General features: G+C 44.3%; 1 protein-coding gene across 1 annotated transcript in view; it reads right to left on the bottom strand.

The window, feature by feature from the left end:
• TAFA4 (TAFA chemokine like family member 4) overlaps nt 1-12,326 on the bottom strand; it is a 197,829-nt gene that overhangs the window by 112,388 nt on the left and 73,115 nt on the right. The gene's annotated exons all lie outside the window — the stretch shown is intronic.

The raw sequence follows: 12,326 nt of genomic DNA, 5'->3' as shown, positions 1-12,326 counted from the left end.
ATAGAAAAAACGTCTCTTGCCATTAGCAAAATAGAATTATGTTTAAGCGTCAATATATTACTAGGTTCTTCATGTGAGAATCAGAACCTTGCTGGGCCCTCAAGACTCTTTGCTGCAGCAAATGTCTCCCAAAGGACCCTCCGGCAACAATTTTTTCCCCTTCTCTTTCAGCTCCAAAGATGTAAAAAGCATGTTTGCCCTCTTCCAAGTATCCATTGGTCATAACCTCTTTTGACAGAAGTGTCCTTCCATCTACGGTTCAAACAAAAAAAGTCAATAACAACTCTGGCAGGAAAAGTAAAAGCAATCTCCACTTCTGGTTGGGTCTCCTGGTTTGATTCTGAAGAGGCCCATCCAACAAAAAGAATGAAGTCAGCAGCAAAAACTCACCAAATTTCCAGGAAGTGACAGTTCAATCTAGGATACACCCTTGTTGCTAAACCTTGTAAGGAGGAAACATAACAGCAATAGCAATATCACTTAGACTTATATACCGCTTCACAATGCTTTTTACAGCCGTCTCTAAGCGGTTTACAGCATCCACATATTGCCCCCAACAATTTGGGTCCTCATTTTACCCACCTTGGAAGGATGGAAGGCTGAGCCAACCTTGAGCTGGTGAGATTTGAACTGCCAAACTGCAGCTAGCAATCAGCTGAAGTAGCCTGCAGTACTGCACTCTAACCACTGCACCGCATTCAACTGGCATTTTATTAAGAGCAGAATGTTCTTTACATTCTTTACATCCTCGACAGACAAAATGTGTTTGTCCCACTCCTCCTTGGGCTATAGGAAATGACTCTGTTGTTCTTTTTTTCATAACACATTTTATCTTTTCTATGACAGAATGACCTACATTGTCCTAGCCTTGATTATTGATCATGACTAGGCTAGAAGAAATACTTGCTAAAGCAGATTATGTACTTTTGGTGCCAAAGCAAGATACCTGAAAATTTACGAAAGTGTGTTGATCCGTAACATTTCTGTAAAATCTCTCCAAACAGCACAACAATGAAAAATAGAGCATCCCTCTTTGCTGTTTATCCTAATGCCTGCATATCTATCTGGGAATTGACTGTAACATTATATAACAACATTATAGGGCAAGGTTTTTGGGGCCAGCATCTTTCCCCTTTCTATAGTTAGACTATGTGTTCTTCTGTGGAACTAACAACATTTCTGTCTGTGTCTAAGTGTTTCTCACAGCAAAGGAGAAAGCATTTTTTCCTGGCATTTTTGAAGAACTAAACAGGCTTTTAAATCTTATATAGAAATAAGAAGAGAAACTCCATACCATGTAATGCAAATATCAATGTTTGAGCTCCTTGGACACTTTTTAAATTTATTTTAGAGTATACCGTTAAAAATTGCTATCCTAGAAAGTTAATGGATACCCAATGTTTGTTCCATTCTGTTCTGACAGATATCATTTCCAGTCTGATGAGAAGAGATTACCTAACAGAACAGACTCTGATATATCTAATCTCCTACTTTCAACAGGCATTGCCCTCCAACTGTCTTTTGCGTGTGTAAGTGAAACAAAGCAGTTCAACTGCAGTCAGAAAAAGATAGCTGCATTACATTTCTTTGAAGAGAGGTTTCATGAGAATGTATTTAACTGAAATCAAACTCAAAATTCTATAAAATTACTCCTTGTTCTGAGAGAGCTGTCCATATTGCCTACCTAGCCTCTTAGGCAGTCTAGAGAGAGAAAAGTATTAGATGAATGGGACAACACAGAAATGGAGGCGATTTTCAGAGGTTCACCAACCTGCAATTTGAGTTCTGTAAATAGTGGCTAAACTGTTCTGTGACATGGCATTCCTACATTTCATCCTATAGCCAACAAATAACAAGAAATTGCTTTTGAGCTGCTTTAGAACTATGGTATTTTAAGCAGTGCTACATAGAACCGGCCCTATATTGAGTTAGACCATTAAGAGACAACATCAACTAAATGACCTTGGGGTCATCACTCTCTTCAACTCTAGAAAAGAGGCAATGGCAAACCATTTCTGAAATCTTGCCAATAAACACTGTAGGGACTTGTCCAGGTAGTCACCAGGATATCCCACTGACTTGAAGGCACCAAAAATAAAATACATTCCCAACTCATAGGTAAAAGTAAAGGTTCCCCTTGCACATACCGTATGTGCTAGTCATTCCCAACTCTAGGAGGTGGTGCTCATCTCTGTTTTAAAGCCAAAGAGCCAGCACTGTCCAAAGATGTCTCCATGGTCATGTGGCTGGCATGACTAAAAGCCAAAGGCGCACAGAATGCTGTTACCTTCCCACCAAAGGGGGAAGGTAACTATTTTTCTACTTGCACTTTTACATGCTTTCAAACTGTTACGTTGGCAGAAGTTGAGACAAGGAACAGGACCTCACTCCGTTACACTGCACTAGAGATTCGAACCACCAAACTGCCTACCTTTCTGATCGACAAGCTCAGCATCTTAGCCACTGAGCCACTGCGTCCCAACTCATAATCTGCCTTATACTGAGTCAGACCAATGGTGCATCAAATCCAATGCCAACTAAGAATGGCTTTCCATGATTTTGAGTTGAGCCTTTTCCAATCCTACTTTAGGTCATAGAGATAGTGAACATAGGATCATCTACATATAACTCTGCTATTGAATAACAGCCATTATGATAGCCAATGGGGTAGACCTTGAAGAAAATTCTATAATTGCAAGTTATACACACAAATTAGTTTGTAACAGCCTATTTGACTTGCAAACCATTGAAAGAGAAAAACCTCCTAATCAAACAACTCCATAAGAGTGAGAATTTTGTATATGTTTACTTGGTATCTCAACGCTCAACTTGAAGAACATCATCTAGCATGAGTCTATCACTTTCCAGAATATTTTGAGAACACACTTTATTTTGAGGGCTAAGTTATCTGTGGATTGCTTGAGACAATATCAGTCACCATATTTCTGCTTAGTAAAACCATCAATGTGAGCCTCTATCTCTCTCTTAAAATAGCTCAGAACTCAAACATGGTAATTTTCCAGTTTAGCAGATAACTGTCTTCCATATACAGTGTCTCTAATTACCAATAGCATTTAGACCTATATACCACCCAATAGTGCTATACAGCACTCTCTGGGTGGTTTGTAATGTAGAAGCATTATTTGCATATTGCTACCAACAACCTACTCCTCATTTTATCAATCTTGGAAGGATGGAAGGATGAGTCAACATTGAGCCGCATCAGGATCTAACTCCAGGATGTGGGTAGAGTTCAATATTATATTTCATGTTATGTTATATTTTACATTGTATTTTGAACTTTGGATAAAATGTCAGTTAAATAAAAGTTGCGTGCTCCGCAGCAACCTTGAAGTAATTTTGGAGTAAGAAGGACTACCCTACTGAGTAGGGTGGAGAAAATAAGATTCAGATATATGGATCACAGGTAAAGAAAAGCCAGAGTGAAGTTGACATTCACTGCTTGAGCTATGATAATTTAAGTTCACTTCACATATCTAAAAGGAATATCATTCTTTCCTAATTATTATGAAACCTGACCTTTGAAACCTACATATTAATCATCTAATCTGTAATTTTTATCCAGCTTCCTTGAATATATAAATTTATTCCTACAGTAACACATTGTGAAGTGCATGTTCTGAGAAACTATACCAGAGGCTATATTTTACATTATAAAAGACTAAATTAACACTGAATTACTCCCAGGAGAAAGTTTACCTATGCATTTAAATGGAAGACTTTGTCAAAAAACCTGGGTGTACTATGTCCCTTATAGTATTTAAAACAGATACAATTATAGATTCTTTTTTTCCCTTCCCCTCTTTATTTTTCAGCAACGCACGTATTCCAAAATCCAGTATTCATTATTTAAACAAAACCATTTTTCTTACAGATTTTTTTTTTCATTTTATTACCTACAGCAAGTTGATACAGCCTTCCACCACCACAACTAGCCTTTTTATTTCATATTTTTAAAGGAGCAACAATATCCATAAATATACATTGGGAATAAAACATTAAGACATCAAAGGAGCCAAGCACAAGAAAACGGCGGGAATCTTCCATGCCTGACCTGTGAAAAGGCAAACATCTTATTATTATGCTTATTAGCAAATTGCAGCATTGTGACTTTGATTCTTTGATAGAGAGTTGGGTGTCTGGTTTTTTAATCTTGCAGAGCCCTCTAGTGGGTTTGACAGGATTGCAACGTTTTTAATTTCATTTCTCCCCCCCACCCCCACTAGCTATGACGGACAGTGAGACGACAAACTACAAAACAAAAAAGAAGAATGCTGAAGAATTGTTCTGTGTGGCCTCCTTTCCTTCGCTAAGAAAGACTGGGTGGAGACACAGGTTTCTATATTCAGAAGGGTCCTTCAAAGTAGCAGACTTCTTTATGCAAATTGCGCATGGATTTGTAGAAATCAGGGGTGGCTGCTACGGGTTCGCCCAGGTTCAGGAGAACCCATAGCTAACGTTATGGCCAGTTCGGAGAACCTCCAAATCACACCCCTGGCTGGCCCCGCCCCGCCCTCCCCAACCCTCCCAGGAGTCTCCACGCGGCCCGTTTTGGATGCATGGTAAGTGCAGGGCCCATGAGGAGGCTAGAGGAGGGCGGGAAATGGGTCTCCCGGAGTTCCAGAAGGGTTCAAACGGGCTCATTTCTGGCCCTCCGAAGGGCCTCTGGAACCCGGGGAGGCAGTTTTCGCCCTCCCAGAGGCTCAAGGAAAGCCTCCAGAGCCTGGGGAAGGCGAAAACAGCCTCTCTGTCGTAGTGCAGGAGGCCACCTAGGCCATGCCCACGATGGACAAGCCCACCCAGCAACCGGGCAGAGAATTGCTGAATTTTTTGAAGCCCACCCCTGGTAGAAATGCATTTAATATCTGAATCCTGCAGAGTCTAAAGTGGGGATTCTGTAACAACTTTGGACCACGGGTAGTCCTTGATTTACAACCACAATTGAGCCCAAAATTTCTGTTGCTAAGTGAGATAGTTATTAAGTAAATTTTGTCCTATTTTACGACCTTCCTCACCACAGTTGTTAAGCGGATCCTTGCAGTTGTTAAGTTAGTAAAATGGTTGTTAAACAAGTCTACATTCCCTTTGCTTGTCAGGTGTTTACAAAAGGTGATCACATGATCCCGGGTCACAGCAACCGTCATAAATATGAGTCGGTTGCCAAGCATTTGAATTTTGATCACGTGACTATGGGGATGCTGCAATGTTTGCAAGTGTGAAAAACGTTCATAAGTCACTTTTTTTTTAGTGCCCTTGTAGCTTCGAACAGTCGATAAATGAATTGTTGTACGTTGAGGACTACCTGTACTTATAAAGCTTTTCACAAAATCACTTGTCCTGAGAGATGCAATCAGCCATCCAGAAAGCAAACAAAATAAATATACAGCCCCCAACCATACATCCATTTCAACTCTATCATCTTAGCTTCAGCTTTTTTTTCCTGGGCATCTGGAGACATGTTTCAACAAAGAACTGAGCTGCCATCACCAATCACTCCTCAGCATCCATGTTTCTGAACCTTGGCAACTTTAAATGTATGGACTTCAACTCCCAGAATTCCCCAGCCAGCATGCTGCAGCATGGATTCACTCACTTGTGTTCAGTCTGCTTTTCAGCCATTATTCATCTAAGCATCTTTATCACCGCTTCTTCTTCTGCAGCTCTTCTGCGGACCAAGGAGTTGTTTGAGATTGCTGAGTGGTAAAAGACCATGCAGAAAGAATCTCATCTTTAGATTTTAGACACCCTCTTGGGTTCAGGGACCAAGCAAGTGTGTGATAAGGCTATCTGTGAAATTGTTAGGAAAAGCTCCTTCTTGATTCTTCAGATTCCCTGAAGAGCCATGGCTGCTTTAATAAACAGCAGAGAGGTTCTGTGCTCACATCTACATGAAGTTTTAAACACTTCACCAAAACATTTTTGAACACACTCAATCCTAATATAGCAATAGCACGTAGACTTATATGCTGCATCATAGTGCTTTACAGCTCTATGCAGTTTACAGAGTCAGCATATTGCCCCCAACAATCTGGGTCCTCATTTTACTGACTTCGGAAGGATGGAAGGCTGAGTCAACCTATGAAATATTTCCTCTCTTTTCTTCATAATGACAAGCCTGACCCCAATGAATTTCACTGGCGATAACCATTATACCATGGTGACTCTTCAAGTGGGTTAACATTATACTTTTGCTTAAATTTTCATTAGGCATGCAATGCTGTTTGTGTGTGAAACAGCAAATGGCACCATTCATCATAATAGCTTTTCAGAGGGTATAGATTCTCAAAATGCATGCAACTTTTACCAAGTTTAAACAACGCGCACATGAAAAATTCCCCACAAATCTTAAATATTCAGAACGCAGATACAAATATACTTCTGAAGAAGATCATTTCACTGAAAAACACCTGTCAGACCTGACGAAGGAGCTACCTTGCCTTATTTATACGTAAATAGCATGAGATTGAGAGACAGAGATGGAGAAGTAGAAATCAACTAAGTTAAAATGATGAAGAGCAGCACCTAAACACTCTGTAGGCAACTTCCAATGGTAACTGTAGAGGAGATTTAAAAGATGAATCAATAGCATGCCAAATATTGTCTTTCACTACTCCTCTCTCCTGCTACCTTATTTTTGAAGAAGTTTGTGAGTCGTGAGTCACAAACAGGAAGCATCAAGTCTATTCCACTAAATTATTTAAGGCTAGTATCTTTATTGTGTTTCCTTGAAAGTTCTTTCATGGTCCAATATTTCATGTTCTTGTAAATGTCTAGACTATTCCAGTGTTTAAGGGGAAATGTCTCGCATGGCTCCAAACGAGATGATGAATGAAAACAGTGGTCACAGAAATCATAAAGAGTTTAATATGTAAGTAGGTACAGTCTCGAGTGAGTTAAGAGCTTGCTTGAGAGCACAGTTGGTAAAATGCCTCATTTTTAATTGGAAAAGAGTTACGTCTGGGATGAGGTGAATACCAAGACGGAAATCCATCTTAGGCTGCTTAGTTATTAGAGGTCCCACCACAGAAGAATTATTATTTTATTTATTATTCATTAATAGCATTTATCTACCCTGAGGGAGTCTGAATGGTGTGGAGCAACATAGAAACAAAATACAAAGCCAGCCGGACAATAAAAATCCTTTGGTCAAAAGGTCTATGATAGGTGCCCGGAATCAAATCAGCTGAATAAAAGGTTCATTGAAATTCTACAGATTTTACTTGTTTACCAGATATGAACAAGGTTAAGGGGGACATGTACCTAAAGGGGAAAGGGCAAAAAAAAGAATAGGGGATGCTGTAGAACAGCCCTGTCATTTGGTCTTCTCCCCTGTATTTTTTCCCCATGTAGAGTACCCCAACTATAGTTAGAAGAAGATATACAAGATGAGATATTGGTATGCCATGAATTAATGTCTAACCAAGATCACTTTATATATGTAAGATAAGGGGTCCCCCGCACATGCGTGCTAATAGTTTCCGGCCGTGTTCATCCCCATTTCTAAGCCGGAGAGCCAGCACTGTCCGAAGACTTCTCCATGGTCATGTGGCCGGCATGACTAAATGCGGAATTTCAATTCAATTCAATTTATTTGTGCTTCTAGACCGCCGCCTCTCCCAGAAGGGACTCGGGGCGGTGTACAGTCCATAGAGAATATCACAAAAATACAATAAAAAATTAAATATGTACAGTTTGGAGGAGGTTAAAATGCAATTAAAAGAACTGTACAAAGCTGAATAAATATAATTTTTTTAAAATCCCTAAAACAGACACAACAGATTAAAAAACCCTAAAATAACCAGATAATAATACATTTGCCAGGAGGGACAGTTGTAATTATGCCAGGCCTGCTAATCGGAACAGGTGAGTCTTCAATTTTTGCCGGAAGGAGCGGAGGTCAGAAGTGGTTCTAATGTCGGGGGGGAGGTCATTCCAGAGGGTTGGGCCCATCACAGAGAAGGCCCTACTCCTTGGTGTCGCCCGTTGGCATTGCCTAGTGGACGGCACCAGGAGAAGTCCCTCCCTGTGTGAGCGAATTGGCCGCAGGGATGTATGTGGGAGGATGCGATCCCGCAAGTAACTAGGTCCCGTGCCATGGAGCGCTTTAAAGATGGTAATCAGCACCTTGAAACGCACCCGAAAAACCACAGGTAGCCAGTGCAGCTCGCGCAGGAGAGGTGTTACGTGGGAGTACCTCGTACTCCCCATCACAGCCCGCGCGGCTGCGTTCTGAACCAACTGCAGTCTCCGGGCGCGTCCCAAGGGCAGCCCCATGTAGAGAGCGTTGCAGTAATCCAGGCGGGACGTCACCAGCGCATGAGTGACCGTGCGTAGGGCATCCCGGTCCAGTAGGGGGCGCAATTGGCGCACCAAGCGAACCTGGTGGAACGCCCCCCTCGCCACGGCTGCCACATGGTCATCCATTGACAGCCGGGCATCAAGGAGGACGCCCAAATTGCGCGCCCGTTCCACAGGGGGCAATTGTTCGCCCCCTATGGCCAGCGATGGAATCAGCTGGCTGAACCGAGGTGCCGGTAGCCACAGCCACTCGGTCTTGGAGGGGTTGAGTTTAAGTCTGTTGTCCCCCATCCAGACCCCGACGGCTTCCAAGCACCGGGACATCACTTCAACAGCCTCGTTGGGGTGGTTTGGGGTTGAAATATACAGCTGAGTATCATCAGCGTAGAGGTGATACTCAACCCCAAAACCACGGATGATCTCACCCAGCGGCTTCACATATGTGTTGAACAGGAGAGGCGAGAGGACCGACCCCTGTGGCACTCCACAAGTGAGTGGCCTCGGGGTCGACCTCTGTCCCCCTGTCAACACACATTGCCTCCGGTCGGAGAGGTAGGAGCCGAACCACCGCAAAACAGTACCTCCGACTCCTATCCCCTCCAACCGGCGCAATAGGATACCATGGTCGATGGTATCAAAAGCCGCCGAGAGGTCTAATAGGACCAGGATAGAGGAACAACCTCTATCTCTGGCCCTCCAGAGATCATCGACCAACGCGACCAAGGCTGTCTCTGTGCTGTGCCCGGGTCGGAAGCCGGACTGGCGTGAGTCTAGATACTCGGATTCGTCAAGGTGTTGTGGAAACTGCTGCGCCACCACATTCTCGACAACCTTCGCTAAAAACGGAAGGTTGGAGACTGGACGATAGTTAGCTAGCTCCATTGGGTCGAGTGCAGGCCTCTTAAGTAAGGGTCTCACCACCGCCTCCTTCAAGGCGGCTGGTAAGGATCCCTCACCCAATGAGGCATTCACCAGGCCCAGAAGCCAGCCTCGGGTCACCTCCCAAGATGCCAGTACCAACCAGGAGGGACACGGGTCCATTAAACATGTGGTGGGTCGCAGCCATCCACGCAACCTATCCAAATCCTCGGGGGCAACAGAATCAAACTCCTCCCATGATGGTCTCACAAGACTCGCTGTTGGCGGCCCGTCCGGTCCACTGAGGGGGGCCCATCCGCTCCGGATCTGAGCGACTTTATCCTGCAGATATTCCCCAAACTCCTCTGCTCTGCCCTGCAAGGGTGCCCCTTGCGTCCTCTGTGACAAGAGGGAGCGGGTCACCCTAAACAGGGCGGCAGGGCGGTTATCCGCGGATGCAATAAGAGCAGCGCAATATCTACGTTTGGCCGCCCTTAATGCCACAAGGTAGGTCCGTAAATAGGCTCTTACCTGTGTTCGATCAGATTCGGAGCGTGAGGACCTCCACCTGCTCTCTAGACGTCTCCTATGGCGCTTCATCACCCTCAGCTCCTCGGTATACCAAGGAGCCCGGGTGGGTCGCTGCCGCAGGAGAGGTCGCAAAGGTGCAACCCGGTCCAAGGCCCCAGCCGCCGCCCTATTCCAGGCGGCCGCTAGGTCCTCCGACCGAGCGCGGGTCAGGGCTACAGGTAATGGCCCAAGCTCCATCTGGAACCTATCCGGCTCCATCAGGTGCTTGGGGCGGTACCAGCTTGGACCATCTGGTCCCGCCTCCTCGCGGTGGGGGGTAGCGCCAGGGAAGTCCAGCCGGAGACATGAGTGATCCGACCATGACAGGGGTGTAACAACAAAGTCCCCTATACCCAGATCACTCGTCCACTGCTCAGATACAAAAACAAGGCCAATGTGTGGCCACCTTCGTGTGTGGGGCCCTGAATTAACTGGGTCAGGCCCATGGCTGTCATGGAAGCCATGAACTCCCGAGCCACCTCAGACGCTGCACCCGTCGACGGCAGGTTGAAATCCCCCATAACCACAAGCCTGGGGATCTCAACCGCCGTCTCCGAGATCAGCTCGAGGAGCTCGGGCAGGGCCGCTGATGTATAGCGAGGAGCCAAGTATACAATCAGCAAACCCAACTGCCTCCCTGGGCCCCATTTCACACCAAGGGACTCACACCCGGATATCTGAGGAACAGTGAACTCCCTCGGCTCTAGACCTTCCCGTATAACTACCGCCACCCCACCACCCTTACCCAGGGCCCGACGCTGATGGAATGCGCGGAAACCTGGTGGGCACATTTCCACGAGGGGTAAACCACCCTCGTGGCCCAACCAGGTCTCCGTTATCCCTGCAAGGTCCAGCTCCCCCTCAGAGATCAAGGCGCACAGAACGCTGCTACCTTCCCACCACAGGTGGTTCCTATTTTTCGACTTGCATTTTCTACGTGCTTTCTAACTGCTAGGTTGGCAGAAGCTGGGACGAATAATGGGACCTCTCTCCGTTATGCGGTGCTAGGGATTCGGACCGCTGAACTGCCGACCTTCCGACCTTCTTATCAACAAGCTCAGTGTCTTAGCCACTGAGTCTCCGTGTCCCTATTATATATGTACTACAATACTCCCTATTATATATGTACTACAATACTCCCTATTATATATGTACTCCGTGTCCCTATTATATATGTACTACAATACTCCCTATTATATATGTACTACAAGCCAAATAAAAACTGTGGCCCATCAAATTCCAACCGATACTTTCTTCCCAGAACTATCCGTGAGACCTACTATTTTTGCCAAAATGGCGGGAGGCATCACAATGTGTATGAAAGAGGTAGAACTTCCATTGTACTGGCATGATGCTACTGTCACCACTGCACTTTGCCCCTTGATGACACAGTTTTTCCCTTCCCTTCCCTCCATTCCAATCTTTCTGCTCTAGAATTACTTGCAAATTTTGATGGAGATAAATACCTCAATTGTATATGCATGCAAGCTTGGGGAATGGCACATGAACTGCTGTCAAAGTATTTGTCTATGGCTTGATCACTTTGAAACCCAGGGGAAACTTATTTGATTAGATTTAGATAAAGAGAGAAATATATTCATCCCGAACATTTCTTGCCTTAAATTAACTTCAGATTGATACTGAGGAAATAGAAACAGGGTATAAAATGGAATGGGTAACAGAAGGAGGGGTGAACGTATTAACTTCAGCTTCCCTCCTACTGTCCTGTCAATGACACATATTTTTATCTCCACAGGATGCAGCTGTTTGTTTAGATGGAGAACCAAGCTGTAGGATTGACACATTCTTCATGTCTCATGACAAAGTCTCTTCTTTCTGATTACCCATAGAAGCTGGCATCTTGACATCTATAATTTTACTCTGGGCATTAATCCTGTATTAGGAGGAAGTGTGGGGAAAATGCCTGTGTCAGGCCTGGAAGCCATCTTGGGCATTGGATCTTCAGGCCTGCCACATTTAGTCTGTGGGAAACTGGAAGGGGGGATTGTATGGAGCTGGGGAGATATTAGTCATAATAACATTCCTTTCTCCAAGAGTCAAGGACATTCTCCCCTGCACATGTAGAGGAGTGACTGGGAGGTATCTCCAGTTGGAACGTGCTTTGATTGGACCTGTGGGTGCTGGGTAGATGCTTGGACTTTTTTTTGGGTGGGAAAAAACTGGGAGCTTCAGATTCAGGTTTTCCCAGATGTGCCAATATGACATTACTAATAAAATGGAACTTTGAGGAACTTCAAGCCTCGGAGTCTAATTTTGTTGGGGGTGTTATTGGAACCCTGACAGCCTGGGTGATTTAAGCACCTGAAATCCTATGGGGAGGGTGCAGCAGTTCTTAGAAGCTATAAAACTGGGCTGTGTCATAGAGGTCAGCAATATTAAATCAAGTAAAATCTTCTATAGAATTTGTGCAACTTTGGGCTCAAAATCCTGTTGTGCCATCATTTTTTGCTTACGAGTGAGCATTTCTAGTCTCATCTTTCTTGCAAGACTAGGAAACCACTTGGGGCTGGTTGAAAATATTATTAGGGAATGTTGAAAATATTATTTATTTGTTTGTA

This window comes from Natrix helvetica (genome assembly GCF_964273705.1).
Source record: "Natrix helvetica genome assembly, chromosome: 1".
Taxonomy (NCBI): Eukaryota; Metazoa; Chordata; class Lepidosauria; order Squamata; family Natricidae; genus Natrix; species Natrix helvetica.
This window is presented reverse-complemented; position numbering and strand designations above follow the sequence as displayed.